Source organism: Mus musculus, chromosome 9 (genome assembly GCF_000001635.26).
Source record: "Mus musculus strain C57BL/6J chromosome 9, GRCm38.p6 C57BL/6J".
NCBI classification, from domain to species: domain Eukaryota; kingdom Metazoa; phylum Chordata; class Mammalia; order Rodentia; family Muridae; genus Mus; species Mus musculus.
The window spans coordinates 55,319,210-55,338,704 of record NC_000075.6 but is presented as its reverse complement, the minus strand read 5'-3'; the positions used below and the strand labels follow the sequence as shown (position 1 = coordinate 55,338,704).

At 43.6% G+C, this 19,495-nt stretch overlaps 1 protein-coding gene across 7 annotated transcripts in view; it reads right to left on the bottom strand.

Annotated features, from left to right (window-relative positions):
• Positions 1 to 11,792, bottom strand: part of Tmem266 (transmembrane protein 266) — a 111,433-nt gene extending 99,641 nt beyond the window's left edge. For 3 of the 7 annotated variants that reach the window (XM_030244380.1, XM_030244379.1, XM_030244382.1), the window contains exon 1: positions 11,705 to 11,786. The gene's annotated coding sequence lies outside the window, so the exon portion shown is untranslated. Of the gene's footprint in view, positions 1 to 11,704 lie in introns of all 7 variants that reach the window. The other 4 variants (NM_172923.4, NM_001357568.1, XM_030244381.1 and 1 more) reach the window with 3 other exon arrangements.
• Positions 11,793 to 19,495: the final 7,703 nt, after the last annotated feature.

The following is a 19,495-nucleotide window of genomic DNA, read 5'->3' as shown; positions in this document are numbered from 1 at the left end:
CAAACTTCTGACTCTCTCCATCATGTGTCATTGACAATGTGGTATCCTTTGACATGTCCAAGGTACAAAGCTACGTACAGTGTCTAATTAAGGATTTCAGACAGACTAAAGTTTTTTTTTTCCTGCCAAATGCCATTCATCAATGCTTGAGTCTTCCAACAAATATAACTGAAATACGATTTGTAAAACCAGCTCACTTGTGTCAATTATTTTGTCCTGCTGTTTTATGGCCCTGTGTAGTTTAAAAGAGCGGAGGAATTATGTTTGGATACTTAAACCACAAAGCTCACTTCTATCACTGGACAGAAGAGGATGCCAGGACCTAGAAAAGTCAGGTGACTTGTCTGAAGTTGTACCTCTAGTTTGTGGAAAAGCTGAGACTAGATTCCAGGAATCCTGATGCTTTAGGCTAGCGCTCCTTTTCAGGTTACAGACGCATCTTGGAGGCACTGCAAGTTGAGTTATATATTGCTACAATACAGTGAGTAAATATACTGAAGTAAGTCATACTATTCTGGGGACACCCCCACAACACAGAATACTGCACTGCTCTGGTTTGTCCACTAGAACTAGATAGTTAAGACTGTATTGCTGAAGACGCCACACAAATTGGTCACAGACATGGAACGATTAAATTTGTACTATAGCTTTCTCCTTCCTAGCTGGCGTTCACAGTACTAGAGGGTGCTAGACAGGTTGCTGACAGGAAATTGTAATCATTTTATCCAGCTGTGAACCTGGTGAGCTGCAGTCATGAGCAGTGTGGTAAGATGTGCACATATGTGCAATAATGGTACAAATGCTATTGGGGTAACCAGCTTCTTCCTGGCTGGATTTAACGCCCACCTTAAGAGGAAACACATGCCTCGTATTGTAAATATAGCCATGAGCCCATGCTTGGGGAGCGCACAGGCCCTAGAGGTATACCTTCTGTTGCAGCTGTTATTCTTGTTTATGGATACGGTATCAAACTGCCCTCTAAATTTGTAGTCTACCCCAGTAGATTAAGCGTAATTCTCGCACATCATCGGAGAAGTTCCTTGGTGTAGTGGATGGTGGTTAACATAGACAACTGCAGCTGGTCAAAGTGCAGAGAATAAAAAATGTCAGTGGAGAGATCAATATGACATCTCTATCACACCCCAAGGCTCAGGGACCGTCATGGAAGAGGGAGCAGACTGTAAGAGCCAGAGACTGGGGACGTCCAGGCCAAAACAGAGTACAGGATCTCTGTACTCATGATCCTGAACAAAATCAAGCCAGCCAACATGCTGTCGTGGACTAGGAAGGGGTTTGTGAGCCTCTGCCCCAAACTGAGGGGCTTCAGAGAGGTGAGGCTGTTGGGAGAAGAAAGAAGAAGCTGCTGTCAGCTTTCTTTAAGGATATAGCTCCTGATAGATTGATCACGCTCCAGCAAATGGCCCCATACCCAGAAGTATACAATCAGCACAAACTGCGAGTCAACAGGTTATAAATAAATAAATAACACAAAATTTCGGGCTAGGGAGTAGATTTGGGAGGAGTTGGTGTGAATTTAATTAAAATAGATAGTATGAAATTCTCAAAGAATTAATAAAATTTTTATTTTTTCTTTAAATTTTTAAAATGAATCTTAAAGCAAGTCACATGAGTATTTTGACTGCTAAAGTTATATTTATACTGTTGTGTACTCTAGTATATATATATATATATATATATATATATATATATATATGTGTGTGTGTGTGTGTGTGTGTGTGTGTGTGTGTGTATATACATACACACACAATAATATCTTTTTTGTTTGTTTGTTTTTTGTTTTTCGAGACAGGGTTTCTCTGTGTAACCCTGGCTGTCCTGGAACTCACTCTGTAGACCAGACTGGTCTCGAATTCAGAAATTCACCTACCTCTGTTTCCCAAGTGCTGGGATTAAAGGCATGCGCCACCACTGCCCAGCTTGTATTATATCTTTAAAAACAATGTATGGGGGCTGGAGAGATGGTTAAGTGGTTAAGGGCACTTGTTCTTGCAAAGGACCCAGGCTTATCACATGGTGGCTCACAACCATTTGAAATTCTGGTTCTTAGGGTTCCAACACCTTCTTCTGACCCCTGAAGGTACCTGGCATGCATACAGTACACACACATACATGCAGGGAAAATAATCATATACATAAGTAAATAAGTCTAAAAGAAAATTTAAAACAATGTACAAAGTTTATGATTCTTTATTGCTAGTGATACTCTGAACTGCTTGAAAGATAAATGCTCTCATGCTTGGTTGACATGAGCCTTCACTTTGTTTAAAGAAGAAAAGCATGAGGCATGCTATGTATGATGTGAGACATTCTTATATCATCTTGGGAAATGGGGAGGAACTAGTACCAGTCAGCGTGTAAGAGTGAAAACTAGAAATGGCTTCATTTTCTCCTGCCTTTGTCCTCAAACTATCTACAATGGTCTCTTCTTCTCTCTCCTTGAAGACAGCTTCGACAGCTTCTGTAGCTTTCTGCCCACTCATATGTGCAAGAACCACATCTGATGGTTAGGTATTAACAAGACCTCATCTGGTCTAAATCAAATATTCAGTCATTTATCTAGCTCCAAGCTTTTTTATTCACCTAGTAGGATATGCTGAAGAGGTGGGAGGCAGGAGGATCATAAATTTAAAGCCACCTTGGGCTATGCTATGTCTATGGCCATGCTACCATGAAGACACCTGCTCTCTTCTGATCTTGGGAGAAAATACATCAAGTTATCTCAGATTCCTGGGTAGAGAGCACACGGCAAGTCTTCAATGTGTGCTTTCCTTTCCCAAAGGCAACAAGCAAGCTAAAGTTAATCTTCAGCCAGAGCAGGTTTCTTCCGAGGATGGAGCCTTAAAGTTTTCTAGCAAGCACATATTTAACTGTCACAGTCTTTGGGTGTGGTGTGCAATTTCTGCAACTGCCTTTGGAAAGAATATAATGGTGACCCTCAATTGGAGATGCGCTCTACATCACAAGTCTGCAGCCATATTTTCGAGTAGCCATGAAGATTACTGAGCAATTGTGGCATTTCACTAGAGCACAAGGCACCCTGTCGTTCATTCTTCACCCCTGAAATCCTTGAAGTGCTGTCTTGGAGTAGCTCTTTGGTCAAGAAAAAACTGGCGAGCTGAGCCAGCATTCCACAGGTCAAATAGAATTTTTTAAAATTGTAAACCACTTAGAGTTCTGCTGAAATACTATTTTTAGTTTGATAAACTTATTATTATAATCCTGTCTGTATTTTATACACTTGAAATGCCCAAATAAAACACCCTAAGAATGGCTGCAGTATTCCTGGAATATGTTGCTGCATCCGGCGCTAAGTCCTTTGGGAGTTAAGATGGTCTCAATTTTGTAGCTACTTTATTTACATATCATTATTTGTGATATAACTATGCATGGTTTAGAAACACCAAGGCTATTTCAAATTTCTAAAATAAATGTATCCCACACATTAGTTACAATCTTCAGTTGTCCCAAACTGCCCAAATCCTATAGTTTACAATCCAGACCATCGATGAATTTTCTGTAGTGACCCTGAAGGTCTCTCATTTGAGGAAGATTTTAGACCCCACAAAACAGATGGTAATTTGGGGAAAATTTTTGGTAATCATATTTGGGGAGGGTTGACAGAATTACTGGCATCAAGTGGCAGGGACCAGGGGTGGAATTGAGCATCTTGGGTAAAGCACAGGATGGCCCTGTGCAAATGGATCACATGGCCCAGGCTGCTGACAGCGCTTCAGTAGGGAAACTCACCTTGAAGGCTCATGATGCAAGGAGCCTGGCCCTTAGTATCCTCTAGGGCTAGAGAGAGAAAAAGTTGTTTGATTTTTTTAAAAAAGATTTATGCATTGTATGTGCATGAGTACACTGTAGCTGTCTTCAGACACTAGAAGAGGGCATCGGATCCATTACAGATGGTTGTGAGCCACCATGTGGGTGCTGGGAACTGAGCTCAGGACCTCTGGAAGAGCAGAAAGTGGCTCTTAACTGCTGAGCCATCTCTCCAGCCTGACGTTTTTTCTTTCTTGTTGTATGATTTTTAATTAATTTTTTTTTGTACAATATATTAAATCATGTTTCTTCTCTCCCTCAACTCTTCCTAGATCCTACACATCTCTCTACCACCCAACTTTATGCATGTGATCTTTCTCTCCCTCTCTCAGGACAAACAAACAAACAAACAACAAAAAAATCCCAGCACCCCACCCCAAAAAAACAAAACAAACAAACAAACAAATTGAAAATCCAAACAAACAGGCAAAAGATTAATAGTAACAACAACAACAACAAAAAAAATACCGTTGAGTTCATTTTGTGTTGGTCACTCCTGGGAATGGGGCCTGCCCTGGAGTATGATTGATACACCCAGTGAGACACTTTATTGGAGAAGACTGACAGCTGAGAAGAAAATCTGGTTTTTATGACCTCAGAGATAATGCAGATACTGATGAAAAACACACATTAGCCTTTATTCCAACTGAGCATACCAGTAATGGGATTGTGTGTGTGTGTGTGTGTGTGTGTGTGTCTGTCTGTCTGACTGTCTACTTCCTCAAGTGGGCTCAGTTAGACCCCACCTTATTTTGTGAGGCGGATCACTCACTTGAGCCAGTGCTCACTGATTGGCTGGACTGGCTGACCAGCAAGCCCCAGGGACTGGCCAGTCTCCACTTGGGCCCCTTGCATGAGGATTACAAATGATCATGACTTTGTCCATTGGTTTTGTTTTGTTTTGTTTTGTTTTGTTTGGGGGGGAGGGGGTGTTTGGGGGGGGAGGGGGTATTTGTTTGCAGAGGTACTGGGGATCTGAACACAAGTCCTTGCGTTTGTTTGTCCTGTAGCTATTTTACCAACTAGGACATCTCAACTCTTTTTCTTTTTAAAGTGGCTATCCCATCTATTAACTTTAATGTTTTCTTTACTTGGCACAGAGGAGGGATGCAAGCCCAGAACAGAGTGGCTCAGAGGAGGTCTGTGTCAAGTGTGAGGGCTGGTGGGTGTGTTGCTTGAGCCCTTAGCGTTCATTTTATCCTGATGGTAGAAAGGATTGGGATAGAAAACAACATACAAACAAAACCAAAACTCTAAACACTGTCAAAGTAGTTTCATAGGCTGGAAAGACGTCAAGCTACCTTTTAAAGTATTAAGTCGTTCCCTGTACTCCCATCGTTTTTAGTTATTTCTGTACATACCTCTACATTCCACAAGGTTCTCGGGTTTGCTCTCCTGGCACTGTTGACTCCGTTTTCTCCTATGAAGCCTGCATGGACTCCAGAACCGATCAATACAGGCGTCAATTTAGAAAAAAGGATTTTTTTTTTAGAAGGTTCATATAAAACTACAGTGTCTTAGCGGGTAAAAGATAGGAGTTTAAAATCCCACTGTGTTTAAAGTATTGGGCAGAATGCTGAGAGAGCTATTTTTGAGAAGTATAAATCACAGCTGATGTTTTTGAGTAATTTGTGATCCGCCAGAGAGATAGGCTTCATGCCCAAGGGAGGACGCTGCTGACGTCACAAAGCAGGCTGCACTCCGTGGCTCCCTGGCAGGCAGGCAGGCATGCAGACAGGCACAGCCCTCTTTATCCCTCTGGCAGTGAAGTGGGGCATAGCAGGACAAGGTGAAAGTGGCCCAGTGGGGAATGTACTGCAAAGAAGGGGCTGGAGGGCGACCGAACAAGAACCAGTCTTAGAGGGAAAAGTGGGTTTTATTTTTCCTCTCAAGATACAAGGGGAGCATTAATGATCAAAGGTGACATTTAGTGACTGCTGCTCTTGTGCCATGCTCTCTTCATCGTCATTCCCGAAGCCATGACATAGCTCTTCCACAGGGAGACAGTTAACTATTCAAGTTCCACTGCGAGCAAGTGCAAGCAAGGGCCAGGATTTAGATCCAGGGTAGAGTTCAGGCCTTAACAACACTGGCCTGGGGCAGATCAGGAAGTGCAAAGAGGCAGATGGACAGAGTGCTTCCAGGAAGCAGCAGCAGGCTCAGGTGTTGCTGAGCCATCAGGAAGGAAATCTGAGAAACAGCTATCAGATTTGTGACCTTTACCGGAGCTCTGTGGGAAGAGAGGTGAGGACAGGAGTCTCCTGCGGGGCAAGGAGAACGGCAAATCTAGCCTTGGAGAGGGACTGGCAGGGAGGACAGGAGGAAGGTTTCAAGGAGCAAGCCTGATGAGGTGCAACCTCAACTTTATTCGAGGGTTTGAAATAACCTACTCTCTCAAAAAGAACACATTTTAGTAATTATGGCAAGAGACAATGAGCTCCTTTGCATGCAGGCAAATGCAAAAAAATTAACTCTTTCTAAGGAAACTACTAGGGAGGGAGACATTGCATCAGACCCACACAGCTTGCTTTGGAGTTCTTTTGAGGACGGAAAGCATCCGAAAGCCATTGCACCAGGGCTCTACCCTGAGAACATCTGACTGATCCCAGTCACCTGAGCTGCTAAACAGACATTCTGGGGCAGACCCTTTGTTTTAATGAGTGGTTAGGACGGCAGCTATCAGTTTTCATGCCAGGTACTGGATAGTTTCTATTGCAAATCAAACACAGGTTTAGGGGGACTGCAGCTTTTCAAAAGGAAGTCTACTTAGGGCAAACAATTCAGAGCCACGAGTGCAGCCGAGGAAGAGGAGGAAGAGGGGAGTTGGTCTTTTATCGGAGCCTCTTTCCATGCCTGTCAGCTCCCTTCAGCACCCCAGTACAGTTCCTTATATAGAGTTCTAGGTATGAATCAGTCCCCAAAGTGCCTACAATTTTGTTCTGTCCCAAACAGTTCTCCTGCAAACTGCACATTCAGGTTTGTTTGGCCAAAGGAATCTGAGTGCTTCTACCTCATGCTTGCTAACCATACTTCCCAGACAAACTGGTAAGTGCTATGAGAGCGAACCCTAACTTCAACAGGAAAGACAGCAACAGCTATTTAATGTCTAAACAATGCAGCCAGTTACCACAGGGAGCACAATGATTAGCCTGCCTGGGTGAAAACACTGGCATGAGTGAGCATAGATTTTCTTTTTAGTGACACGGGCTGAAAACTTGGTGGTCAGCAAAGCATTCTGGAGTCTCCTCCTTTGGAAGTCGTCAGAAGCTCTGTGCAGCCCAAGTAGAAGCCTCACCAGATCCCCACAGTCATGGGCCTCTCCTTATGTTTTGCTGCCCCGTCATACCCTCAGAACAACACTCAGGGACTTCCTCTCCATCTCTACACTGCCTGATTCTCCCAAGTTGCCTATCTTACAGCATTGGAGCAAAAGACAGACACATTTTTCCTAATTCTTTTTGCATGTTCCTTGGTGTTGCTGTAAGGAACATATAAAGCCACTGCAGGGAACAGTGAGAGTCACCACTAATGAAAACAAGAAATGTGGGAAGCTGAAGGGATCCGAGGGTGCCACCGTGAGTTGTCGGCCCCATTTCTACAGTTCCAGGGATAGGAGAGTAAGGACAGGCAAAACCTTTGCCTCTGTAGTGTTCGTTCCATGGAGGAGATGGATATTAACTCAAGGAAGACTTAATGCTGTGTGCTAGTGGGTGTTATGAATGCAGACGAGACAGGAAGAAAAGCTAAGGGCTTTTGAAGGCACAGTTAGACTTTAAGCAAAGCCTCAAGGAGGTAAAGAAGTGAGCCTGCAGAACCTGCAGGAAGAGTGTTCCTGGGAGAAAACCTATTATAGCCAAGACCCGGAGGCAGAGAAACAACAGAGAGGCTAGTATGGGTAGAGAGGAAGGAATGGGATGGAAGGTCAGAGAACAAAGAGGCAGAGACCACTTCACCTTGCAATCAGAGCTGAGAAAGGAAAAACCCAGTGTCTGAGTCACAATGACACAGCCTGGAAATCAGGTCTGTTCCTAGCCCAGGGTCTGAGTCTCACTGACACAGCCTGGATATCAGGTCTTTCCCTGTGTTGCATATTTGGGGCTCCCAGCTCCTCATTTGCATACCGGGCCACAAAGGGTAACTGCAAAGAGACATGGAATATGAAACTCCCCACCAGGACCCAGCACACATCAGCTTCCTACCATAACACCCATCAGTTCCCGCAGCCTTTCCCTAGTTGTAGGGCTCTTCCCATTGGGCTCCCACTAAGTGGGAATGAAAATGTTTAGAAGCTGGCCATTCAAGGGCCTCTCAGACATCAAAGATGTATTGGCAGGTGCAAGAAAACAAACTGAAAAGATCTATTTGTCTATGAAAATGGTAGTTGTAAGAAAATAACATTTTAGTTTCTGTACTTAAAAATCTGGAACAGTCCACACCAAGCTGTCAATGGGGGCTACTAGTAATAGGATTATCAAAGACTTTCAATTTCCTTTTTTTAAAAAACAACTGAACATTCTACCATGAACATTTATTACATTTGGAAAAAAAAAAAAATCGTAGCATAGGCCAGTGTTGACTGATGCAGGGGAATTAGCTTTCTGGCCTGCTCTATATAGACTTCATCCTAAGATAGGTTGCTATGACCCAACTTCAGGAACTTCTAGGGAGTTCTAGGATCCTCAGATGAGATCTCAACCACAGAAGGTCCCAAATGAGTTCTGAGATGGTCCTCGGCCAGCATCCATGACCCCAGCTTGTTCCATTTGAACCATTGAGGGGATGGGTTTCAAAAGCAGAAACCAATGAAATTAAAGTCCTTCCATATAAACTATCTATGAATTTCTGTGATTCACGGTATTGGTACTAAATCTTTTTTAATTTAAAAACACTAAATTAAGGGAAACAAGTAAAACTCCATGTCATAACTAAATAACTTGCATGGTCAGCCAACACAAGACAGCTCACAGTGTCTTGTTCACCAATGCATTAAAACATACACAATAACCGGTTACAGCCAAACATGTAGCATGAAAATGGTGGTCCTTCCTCTCCCCTCTGAAATGTTCACCCTCCGTGAAAGGAATAAAAAGTCACACAGATGCCTTCATAATGGCCGGCATGGCTTTTCCAAGTTTACAAATGTTTCAAGAAAGGAAGACATAGTCCAGAATATTTGGTTGTTTGCTTGTTTACAGTTCCCGAGTCGACCTGTGCACAGAGAATGGAGCTCATCTGTGCATTACATAAAATTCTGTTTGCATGGAAGGCAACCAGTCTACCTCATGCTTGGCAATTATGAGATTCCTTCTTGGAGAAGATCCTGACACTTCCCAAGGGAAAGAGAGCCCTTTTCTTCCCCAGAAATCAGCAACACCTCTCTCTTTCTGCGTCCTCTTCTCAGTGCTGTCAGGACTCATCCCGAGTTTTTGACCATAGGCTTGGAAATCTCCAGGGCAGAAAAATTCCACCTCAGCATTTCCATAAGCACTGGAAATTGAATTATTCTAAAACGGAGTATTTTCTAAGAGGCAAATCTTCTATACAAATTGTCTGCTATCAGTAGACGTCAGTATCGTGATGGAGGTAACATTCTGCTCAAACCAGGCTCATGTCCAAGGAAAACAGCTTTTAGAATTTAGAGTAAACAATTTTATATATCTCACTTACTGTTATCTATCATAGCCAGTGTGTGCATCATTAAAAGCTGTGTCTTCCATATGATGTGCTTTCCAGTTAATTCTCTAAGTTCAACCATACCTTTCTCACTACTAGCTCCATTGCACAGCCTGAGTATAAAATCTAGCAACTCTGTTAGGTGAATTTTCCATTCACAAAACTATAACAGCTTGTAAGTCCATGAAAACTGCTACAAATGTGTAACCAAGTCCAACACCTGAGCTGTAAGAATGCACTTGTGAAAAGAGAGATTACATATATGTGTGTGTGTGTGTGTGTGTGTGTGTATGTATGTATATATATCTCCATAGTTAAATGGATACATTCTAAGAGCTTTTAGTGAATAGTTGCCATGGTTGTAGACACCAGACTGTGCCACATGGCTGACATGGAGTCATTTACCCCCTCATAGCACCCACAAGTGTGACAAGACAGTGGAGTGACGACCAGCAGTGACAACAAGAGATGGTGCTCAAACAGGTAGGGCAGGGCGAGGGTGTGAAGAGTACGCCAGCACCCACATGATCTGTAGGTACTTTGTGGGTTTAAACTGAACATAATTGATTATGTGAGGTAGTTTTAATGCAGGATGCCTTGGACCCTGTGTTTAAAAATAGGCTCAGTGTCACCACAAAAGAAATTACACGCGGTGCCACTCATGAACACCAGTTTCTCATCTTGGAAAGCCACAAAATTGGTACGGGATCTGTGAAATGGAAAATTGCATCAGGGCCTATGCGCTCACACGTGAACCCGATCTTAATGAAAAGACGGATGGGGTAGCAACACTGAAGTTGAATGCTGAGCCCCCAGCGTCCTGCAATCTGCAATCGGGTGTGATGCAGATGAACTGGATCTTTACCCTGCTCCTGACTGAGCGACCTTGGGTAAGTCAGTTAACCCCTTAAGTGCCAGCTTCTTCATCTCCAACACAGAGATGACAGCCTTGCAGTGAAGACCCAAGGAAATGAGCCACAAATGGCGTTTAGCTCAGCACTGGGTCCCTACAAGTACATCTCCTGGTTTAATGTGGTACCACAGTCCAGCTGCTGGACCCCCACAGCTTGCGAGTCATTTTCATTTTGTGCTTCCGGCTCTTTCTGTTCTTTTCACTATATTATTCCTGGGGGAGGGCCATAGGGAGCAGTTACATACAGTCCACTTTCCCCACTCTTCTTCACAGCCAAGTTAAAGCTAGGGAAATAGATAATATACCCTGAAGAGAAACCCAGTGCTTAGAATATGGTGATGTATGTATATGGAATATAAGTAAATCATATTTCAGTCTAAACTATATAATGGAAAAAATGAGAATTTATTTCAAAAGAAAGAATTGGCAGGCAACACATTTAAAGAGGATAGAATGGGGTCTTACGGACCTCATTATTTCAGTATTGGTGACTATGAAACAGAATGGAGTATGGGGTCTGACTTCCAACAGGTGGCTAGCTTTAATCGGCTTCAGATGCAAAACCGCGATGAGTCTGAGTAAGCAAGACTCAGATGCTCAATTCAAGGCCTCCTATTAACAATTTAGAAAGAATTTCTTTCCTGGGTTTAAACCTCCCTGGCAAGTTAGCAAGCAGGGAACTGTCTGCACCTGTCCTCGGAACAGTACGCCAGGCTGACATGAAACCCTCCATCCTTTCCAGACCGTCCATCCTGCCGCTGGGGCACCTAGCGACAAACCGGGGAAGCCCACTAGGAAGTGGTCACGACCAGCAAAGCCACAAACCCCTAGGGTGTGGGATTTCCACCTCTACACCACGTCTGAAAACCGAAAATAGGCGTCCACTTGCTATACTGCAATGGGATTCCCCTTAGAAGCAAACCTCCCGCACCCCCAGCTTTCATGTTTTATTAATAAATGCAAGATGGCACACAGAGGCAAAGAATAGGAGGGAAGGCATCCGCAGCTGGACCCGAACCAGGACAGTTTGCAAAAATAAATAAGAAGCATGTGACAAGCAGATCCCCAGTCTGGATCTGAAGACCCCGTGCTCCCCAGAGGATGGTCGTCCGGCTCCCCAGCCCGGGACATGAAGGTCAGCTGCAGGATCCTAGTCCTCCAGGGCAGTCACCCTGCAAACCACGATCCGGCCCCTACCTTTGCCTCCCTCACCCGCCCGCCCGGGCCACAGCCGGGGAAGCCCCGGCGGCTGCCGGCTGCAAGAACACGTACCTGCTGCCGGAGCTCAGGATTCGCTCTGCTCTGCAGCGCCGGGCCCGCGCTCCCGCTCCCGGGGCTCCCCTCTCCGCCCCCCCACCCCCCCGCCCCCTCGCGGCCCCGCCGCTCCCTCCGCCCCTCCGCCCACCCCGCTCGAGCGCGCGCGCACGCGCTTTCGGGACGGCGGCTCTCCCGGGCCCGCGCCTGCGCTCTCGCTGCCCGCTCCCGCTCCCGCTCGCGCGTTCCGGAGGCTGCAGAGGGGCCGCGCGGCTGTCTAGGAAACTGCGACCAGCGGGGGCCGCGTGTGGGCAGTCACCCCCGGCGAAGGGCAAGCGGGCCTCGTGGCGCGGGTGACAGGGGGCAGGAGCTCGAAGCGGAGGCTGGCTGGTGCGGCCGAGGGCGGGCGGGCGCCTGCGGTCCCACGGTACCGCCCTGGGTGCGTTTTCACACACTGTGCTGTGAGTAGCGGCGCGCAGTGTCCTCCGAGGTTTCTGCCTGCCGCCCCTGGTGTGTGCATTGCCCCAAGGAGCCTTTGAAGGCATTGCCCACCCCTCGGTGGTCCCCATCACATTCTCACGTGACAGATACACTGTGCGTGTTGGTCATGTATTGTAAATGAAGAGTTTTCTGCCCTTGAAGCGCCTGTCCCGATTGAGAATGCCTAGAGTAGACAGAGTGACTGAGCAATCTGGGGGTTTAAAAAAAAAAAAAAAAAGCCTCACGTGTGAAAAGGAAAAAAAAAAAAAGCTTACTGCTGTGAACAGTTTTTAAAAACAGTTTTTTAAAAATAGCCGCTTTCCTTTGGGGTTTTGGCCTTCTTATGTTAGATACTTTAAAGATCGGAAACCCTTCTTTCTCTAGGGCACAAAGTTCCTGAGTGACTTTGGGGTTCTCCCCCATTGGCTTCCCCTCCAGAATAATCACTATTTGGTTAGGTTCACGTGGCCTTCAGGAACGCCTGCGACTTTCTTGCCTTCTCTTCCACTAGCAAAACGGTAGAAATTAGAATTGAAAGCTTTAAAACCCAGACCATACATAGAACCGCCTGAAGGGCTCGGATCGGTTTTTTAATAGATACAGAAATGTCTAGACAAGGAATGTACATGGAAAAGTATGTCTTTGTTTAGTCCTCACCTACCAACATTTCTTAACCATCTGTAATGTCTAATTTCGGGGGGCAGGGGGTCCTTGGAGAAAACAGTTGTAGAAGTTATTTGGCTTGACAGGATTTCCCCCTACTGGTTCTAGGCATAAATAGACTGGAAAGTAGAAATGCTGTCCTCCCTCCATACTACCTCCCCGTGACCCCCCATTTAGTAGAACTACACTTAAGTTTCCTTAAGGGCTTTGAACAGCATTCATGACAGTGTTTCGCTGGTTAGCCATCTGGCAAAACATTGAGATACAAAGATTTCCTGAATTAGACTCCAATAACAAGCACAAACAATAATCCCTGGAATTAATGAGATTGCATGAAACTAATCACTCCCCACCCCTACCCCATGTGCCAGAAAATCAAGAGGGAGGAGACAGACTACCCTACCGAATGGGAGACATTGTTGGAAAGAAAGAAAAGAAAGAAAAAAGAAAGAAAACTCTCTCTCTCTCTCTCTCTCTCTCTCTCTCTCTCTCTCTCTCTCTCTGTGTGTGTGTGTGTGTGTGTTGTTAGTGGCTGAATCCACTCCAAGAGTTGTCTCCACTAGATTAGCCTGTAGACATAGATTGATGTTGAAGGGTCCAGCTGTGCCTTCCCACACTGTGGGCGGTGCCACCATTGGGTAGGTGGTCCTCCTTACTATAAGAAAGCAGGCTATTCAAGCTAGCAAGCAGTGTTCTCCCACTGCCTCTGCATCAGGTCTTGGCTTTGCTCAATGATGGACTCTAAACTGTAAGTCAAAGAAAGGCTAATTAAAGAAAACTCTAATTAAATATTAAGAGTAGTGCAAGTATTTTCAGGGAGAAAAATTAGACTACATCCATTTATCCAGAAACTTTGTATTCTAATACATTTTTTTTTCTTTTAAGTGTAAGTGTTAAAGATGTTACTTGAAGATATTACTTTAAAACGTTACTTACAATGTCACTTTAGGGTAACATTTTTTTCTACCATGGTTATCTAAGAGGAACTAGAGAGGAACACAAGGACATCTTTTGCCATTTCGTTCTGGCTTGTTTGGTTTTGCAGCACTGGCGATTGAATCCTGGCCTCATTTGTGCTACCCAAGGGTTCTGCCACTCAGCTGTATGCCCAGTTACACGTGTCTTTTCTCTCTCTACCCTTCCCGGAAACCCTATGGAAATTAAAAAAATCCCCTAACATTTGCAACTTGTCAGCTCTATGCTTCCCCCTGGTGGTGTGTCACTACCACAACACATGCCCGAATTAAAATCCTGATTTCTTTAGGGTGTTGAAACCTTAGCTCGATGATATTCACTCACACACACAAACTCGTGCACACGGGGGAGGAGGACTGGGGACATAGCGACAAGATGTCGCTCTACTTTCTCTAATGTTGCCTGTTCTTCTTCTCATATACACCAAATCCTGAGATCCAGAGAAGGATTACCACACTGCTCTAAAACTGAAACCCACAGCAGGCGTCTCACTATTGCTATTCAGCTTGCTCGGTCTTCATGAATCAGTAACAAACACTTGTTTAGAGTCAGATTGTGGAGCCTCTCAAGCGCATTGCAATCTAATTTCCAGAAGATTGACTTGGGAATTTTGGCTCTAACTGCCTCAGGCGATCAGTGCTGATAGCGGAGGTTGGGAACTCCTCCAGCTCCAAACAGCACAGGTGTTGCTTCAATTTGTGGCAGGTGAGGAATGGGAGGGAGGCCTTTCTGTGCACGTGGAAAGGAGTTACAGAGCGTCAAGAAAACACGCTAAAATGCAGGATGGAAGAGACTGCTTAAGATGTGTGTGTTGCTTTCTTGACAGACAACACTGTTTCTAAGGTGGTATCATTGGCATACTATCCATGGCAAGATGCCTTAGAAGTAAGTCAGACCTTTTACTTAAAAAAAAAAAATTGCACTCCCCTTTTTTCTGAGTGTCAATGTATGCCAGTACTCCTAGCATTGGAGAAACTGAGGCAGGAGAGAAGCTCAAGGCTAGCATGAGCTATATAATAAGACCCTCCTTCAAAAGTCCAAAATCAGAAAGGGAGAGAGGAGGGAAGGAAGGAAGGGAGGAAGGGAGAAGGGAAGGAAGGAAAGGAAGGAGGGCAGACAGTTTTTTCAAGAGCACCAAAATCACACAAACAGAATTTTGTGTGTGTTCATTCCATGGCAGCAAGATTATGAGAAGGTAAATTCAAGATGATGTTGGTCCTATGAATATCTGAAAAAAAAAATTGGTCTCAGAATAAAAACTTCTGTTTAAGTTACTAATTGGAAAAAATATCCAGATCTGATGCCTCATAATTTGTGAAAATTGGAGTTTTATGCCAAGTCCTAAATTGTTGATGTTTATCTACATGTGCATATTTTGTGGGTGCTTCTAAATGCCTTATAACACAGCTTTGCTAATGTGGACTGTGCAGAGAAGAGCCACGCTGTGTCCAGGAGAGCTGAGAAGTAGACTCTGTTATGTTGGGTGATATTTATCCGAGGCTTAAGTAGTCACAGTAACTGCTAACAGCAGGTTTCTTTTTAAAATCCTACTGAGGTAGCTTTAATGAGTAAATATATTTGACACAATTAGCAATATTCATATGCAGATAGTCTATATTAGATGCAACAGAAAGTACAATAGCATGCATTCCTTCGGCCTCAATAAACAACTGCAAAAGGTTTTCTTACTGAGCATAGTGGTACTTACCTATAACTCTTCAGGAAACTGAGGCAGGAGGATGAAAAGTTTGAGGCCCACCTTAACTACATAGACAGTTTGAGGCTAACCTGTACATTTGCTAGATCTTTCTCAAAATAATCTTAAAAGAAAAAGGTTCAGTCCCTGATAAAACACAAAGAGAGGGGGATGGGAGGCAAGGAGAAAAATGGAGAGTTTCATACTGGAAGAAGGCACTAGACTTAATCACTAGCACCCCTCCAAATTAACATATTTTAACCATTTATCTGTTGGCATACTTTCTACTGTACATCAGCATTAGAGAACCCTGTGCTTCAATTGATCTTTAGTTAAACATGACCTTAGCTGCTGGGTGTATTCCAAGTACGTCATAAAAGTTCAAGGCAAGTCAAGAGTTGAAGTTCATATCTTAACACCATCCCTCCCTACATGTGAATGTCAGTGTCTTACTAAACATGCTGCTAAACATGGGAGGATGAAGACACAGGCAGCAAGGAGTCTAGCACTGCCTTTCTATGAAGCCACTGGGAGTTTTTCATATGTGTAAGGTTTTGTTGTTTTTGTTTGAGGCAGGGTTTCATTCCATGTATCCTAAACTCAGGGTAATCTTCCTGTGTCACCCTCATGAATGGACCACCACACTCCACTTAGTATGTGGTGTTTAAGAGCGAAAGAAAATGGAACACTTTGAGTTATAAGTTTGGTTGGCCGTTACCTATTTTTAGTTTGTGTGTGTAATTGTGATTTGAATAATTGAATTCAGATATGTCTGACTTTGAACTTTATTAATCGTTAATATTTGCTTCAAGGCTAAAGACTGTATCTGGAAAATTGAAAATAGCGTGAAGCTTAGTACTGTGGAAGACCAATATGTAGGTATCTCTTCCCAAGACATTAATAAATTCCATTAGATCTTTGTTACTATAAAATGTATTTTGTTTTATGTTGGCTTATAAGTAGAGTTTTCACTATCTTTATTTCCTGCCTATTAACATTTTGTTTCGTGATCATTCCTGGAAATACTTTTGTATATGGTAGAGAGGTATCTATAGAAGAACCTTCTGAATGTCAGAAACTCTTTGAGTATCTGGTCTCAGAAGATCAGCAAATGAGTAAGACTCAGTTTTCAAGTGAGCTTTCCTGTGTGTTTCTGTTTGGAAGTTGTGTATGCTTCATGGGCCAACTGTTTCATTGATACACAGCGCATGTGTCAAAGTGGAATATTATTGGCAGCTATATACTTGAAAACACAAAATATCCAACGCTCAATTCTAGTACAATGTAATTAGGTTCCTCGTTTTTTATTGATAGACTTCTGTGCTGGCTAGTCTATGTCAACTTGACACAAGGTAGAATTATCTGAAAGGAGGGGACCTCAGTTGAGAGAATGCCGCCATAAGATCTGGCTGTAAGGCATTTTCTTAGTGATTGGATGGGGCCACCCATGGGCTGGTGGTCCTGGGTTCTATATGAGAGCAAGCTGCACAAACTATGAGGAGCAAGCCAGTAAGCAACACTGCTCCGTGGCCTCTGTGTCAACTCCTGCCTCCAGGTCCCTTCCCTGCTTGAGTTCCTGCTCTGACTTCCCTCAGTGATGGTTTGTCACCTTGGAAATGTAAGCTGAAGAAAACCTTTCCTCTCCAAGTTGCTTTGGTTATGGTGTTCATCACAGCAACACTAACCCTATCTGGGCCAAGTTCTAATACTTGTGGACATTTATTAACTGCTTACAGTATTCCAGAATGATGGCTCCACACACCTTATTTGAATTAATCTTTTATATAATAACTCTTTTTGACAATATGTAGTTATTATTAATCTTATTTATAAAGGAGACAGAGGGAGTAGCTAACTTGCTCATGGTCACACCATCAGTGTGGAGCCTGGATTGAGACATAGGCAGTCTGATTCAGAGACCTGTAGTTCAACCCTTTTGCCTTGCTACTTCGAGTGTACACAGAGCTGTAAAAGTTTGCGCAGTATGATGTAGCTGGAAAAGCATTCTGGATTCCAGGGTTCTGTCTCTTAAGCCATTCCGCCATCTTCAATCACGACAGCAGTGGGAATTGATTTAGAAGATGTAACTCACGCAGGCATTCTCTAACTCTTTCTAGCTCAAGGGTTTTATTATGATTATTTTGTCTACAGAAGAGGAAAATGATGTTTAACTTATCTGACTTGAGAAGAGAGCCAGAAAAATAAAGTACTAACATGGTCAAACTTGAAAGTAGGTAAATTTTGGATAAACATGCTGTTATTAAATGCATTGTGTTCTTATTTGTATAACTATGAAAAGGTCCTGAATGTTATATGTTCCAACATTTGCATATGACACATTTATATAGAGTGCTCTGAGCCACTGTCTTGACCTCCTATTTCAGTACATATAGAATAAATGCTTTGGGGCAAATGAACTTTGTGGCTAGAGGGTAGATCATATTATATACCATGTTCCCTCCTTCTTTCTGATGAGCACTACCACCTTACTGAAATAACAATCCATATTAAGTTTCTATCATAATTGTGACATTTTCCTTATGGGATACAATACAAAGAATAGTTTCATAATAAAAAAAATGAATCTTTTTGGACTATAGAGATGGCTTAGTTGGGGGATGGGGAAACCTGTGCTAGCACGGGGGCTTGAATTTGGGTCACCAGAACCCACATAAAAACTGTCAATGGCAACATGTGACTGTAGCCCCAGGGTTTGCTGGGGTAAGCAGAGAAAACAAACATTGGCTATCTAGACCCACTGAACCTTGCTTCAGTGAGAGGCCCTGCCTCAAAGAGCAAAGGTAGGTAGTGGTGTGAAAAGGCAGATGACATCAACCTCTGGCTGCTATACATATGTGTACACACACACCCCAACACACACATATCACACTCACACAACTAGATATATACTAATTCCTTGCTCTTTCCCCAAAGTCCCTGTCTGTATGTTTCAAAAGGGTTCCTCCTAGTTAGTAATTTTTAAATAAAATCTGAATTTTCTATTACTCTTAACTTCTAACTTTGTGTTTGGAAATAACAATAAATAGTTCTCTGGGGACTTTATGCTTTTAATCTTTTATTTGGTATTTTTTAGATTTGCTGTATGTTTCAGTGTTTGGCTTGCATGTGTGTATGTATGTGCACCATATTTGTGCCTGGTGCCCACAGAGGCGAGAAGGCATCGAACCACCCGGAACTGGAGGTGTGGATAGTTGCGAACCCACTATACAGGTGCTGATGGGAACTGAACCCAGGTCCTCTGCAAGAACAGCAATGGTATAAACGCTGAGCCACCTCAGCCGTTCCTGGGACTTGAAAATCATATGTCAGAACCATAAGGGTTAAGGAAGGAGAAGTTAACTGTATCAGCAAAGGGGAGCTTCTTTCCCAAGTCTCGGGTTCTGTGGGACCACTAAGAATTATGCTGAGGTCTGTAAATGTTATACATTACTTCTCCTGGTTGCTAAACTAATCCTTTGTTTGTGTCTGTCTTTTATGGTAGCCTTGGTTCCTACCTGAGCAGAAAAGGTGGCTCATCTGCCTGCCTTCCTTCCACTCTGCAGCCTAGAGGAACAAAGGAGAAGAGCAGGGGGGGGCCAACGGGTGTGGCAGGTAGGTGGCCTCATCTCATGTGGTTTGAGGAGGAATGTATGTGCTTGACAGTTTGCTAGCTGTAATTTTAGGTCCTAGTTTGACTTATCAGACTATAAAGGATATTCTCTGTAACGTGTAAAATCATGTAATGTTTCAAGGTATCAAGGTTTTGTTTTTTTCAACTCTAATACTTGAGAAGCCTGTGTTCCATTAAATGTTAACTAGAAAAAAATAGCATATTAGAAACATCAGAGTACTGTGCATCTGGTCTTTGTATTGTAAAAGTAATATGAATAGAGTTAAAACTTTGGAATGGAAGAGTCTGGGGGAAGTTTACCTTGTCCTTGTGATTAGAAAACGGAGGGCTTATGGTGAGGTGGGTGGGCAGAGCACCCTTCACA